Below are 2,200 nucleotides of genomic sequence, written 5' to 3'. Positions count from 1 at the left end.
CTATTCTATTTCATTTTTTTAAACAGCAAAAGTATTAAAGTAAAAATTGATATGTATAATGCAACTGAAATATAGTAAAAAAAAAGGAAACCTATATAGAATTAAATATTTTAAATAATGTAAATAAAAAGTTCACATAAATGAAAGAATCAAAATAAAAATTGCACTGTCTGAAAAAGTATAAAATATAAAGATACATGAATTGATTCAAAATCAGTATAAATATATAACATTTTCCTCATTAAATCATTTATTATTAATGCCTTGCTATACAGGCCTTCGGAGAAGGCAGTGGCACCCCACTCCAGTACTCTTGCCTGGAAACTCCCATGGATGGAGGAGTCTGGAAGGCTGCAGTCCATGGGGTCGCTGAGAATTGGACACGACTCAGTGACTTCACTTTCATTTTTCACTTTCAGAAGTGAAATGGCAACTTTCAGAAGTGAAAAGAGAAGGAAATGGCAACCCACTCCAGTGTTCTTGCCTGGAGAATCCCAGGGACGGTGGAGCCTGGTGGGCTGCCATCTATGGGGTCGCACATAGTCGGACACGACTGAAGCGACTTAGCAGCAGCAGCAATATATAGGCCTTACAGTTATCTAGGTGCACTGATAAACAAGAATTTTGGACCTTACATTGTAGCATGGAGCAAAATGTTACAAATGCATAGTTGTGTGATTGTATCATTTAATTATAATTATCATAATTTTCTAGAAGAAAGAGAAATCAGAGTCCAATTTAAAATAGTTTCTTCATTCAAAGAAATGGAACCTGATGTCAAATGACTCCCTCCATGGAAGCTCCTAGTTAATATGAGGTATGACGTTTCTTCTCCAGAGCATCTTCAAAACATTAGTCAACTCAGAACTTCTTACACTGTAGATTAATGGGTTCGGCATGGGACTTATGACTGTACAAAACACACTCAATAATTTATCAATGGGGAAGGTCTTAGCAGGTCTCACATACATGAAAATAGAGGGAACAAAGAAGCAGACAACCACAGCGATGTGGGAACCACAGGTCTGGAGGGCTTTCCGCCTCCCTTCCTGACTCAGGTTCTTCAGAGAGTGCAGGATGACTCCATAGGAGACGAGCAAGAGCAGAAGCACTATAGCGCAGATCAGTCCTCCACTGGATGCAACTAAGAGGTCAGTGACATAGGCGTCAGTACAGACGAGCTTCAATAAAGGGTACATGTTACATGTATAGTGATCAGTGACATTGGGGCCACGGAATGGGAGCCCATAAACACTGCAAAGCTTAATTACTGAGTGTAGAAAACCCCCAACCCAGGACACCACCGGCAGCACAACACACACCCTCTGCCTCATGATCACCAGATAATGCAGGGCTCTCAGATGGCCACATAGCGGTCACAGGCCATCACCAGCAGAAGGAAGACCCCTGATTCAGCAAAAAGGTGCTCTGTAAACAGCTGGGTCATACAAGATTCAAAGGATATGTTGTTGTTGTGTTGTTGTTGTTGTTTTTCCGAAGAACAAGTCTGAAATCAATCTGGGAGAGATCGAAGAGGAATAAGTTACACCCATAAATGATAAACTAGCAAGAAAAAACTACATCAGTGAGTTCAGAGTCTCATTGACAATTATAGTCACAACAATGAGAAGTTTGCCCACTACAGGCAAAATACAGCAGAGCAAGAACAGAACAAAAAGGACTCTCTGCTCCTTTGGATTCTGTGTGAGGCCCAGGAGGACAAAGTAAATTACATTGTTCCTGGCTTCCATCTAGTCTGTACAGAGGCTGAGTTCAGGTAGTAGAGGCAATTTGCCTACAATACAAGGGGGAAAACATTTAAATGCATTATAAGTATACTTGTTTATTTATCCATTCATTAGAAGAATGTGAATGGAGTATCTTTTGGCTCCAATGTGCCATGGAAATTTTAATTACCAACTTGAATAAGCCAGGGCTTCCCTTGTAGCTCAGTCAGTAAAGAATCTGCCTGCAATGCAGGAGACCCGAGTTCAGTCCCTGGGTTGGGAAGATCCCCTGGAGAAGGAAATGGCAACTCACTCCAGTATCCTTGCCTGGAAAATCTCATGGGCAGAGGAGCCTTGTGAGCTGCAGTCCATGGGATCTCAGAGTCAGGCACGACTGCATGACTAACACTTACTTACTCGAATAAGCCATAGAAGCCCACGCTCAGTGACATGACTCCAAATGAGGAATCAGG

General features: G+C 41.5%; 1 pseudogene; it reads right to left on the bottom strand.

Moving 5' to 3' along the window:
- Nucleotides 1-803: 803 nt before the first annotated feature.
- Nucleotides 804-1,751, bottom strand: LOC138421209 (olfactory receptor 4A47-like; annotated as a pseudogene).
- Between the last annotated feature and the right edge of the window lie 449 nt (nucleotides 1,752-2,200).

The sequence above is a fragment of the Ovis canadensis genome, chromosome 15 (assembly GCF_042477335.2).
Source record: "Ovis canadensis isolate MfBH-ARS-UI-01 breed Bighorn chromosome 15, ARS-UI_OviCan_v2, whole genome shotgun sequence".
NCBI classification, from domain to species: domain Eukaryota; kingdom Metazoa; phylum Chordata; class Mammalia; order Artiodactyla; family Bovidae; genus Ovis; species Ovis canadensis.
The sequence above is the reverse complement of the archived record's forward strand: the minus strand, read 5'-3'. Positions and strand labels throughout refer to the sequence as shown.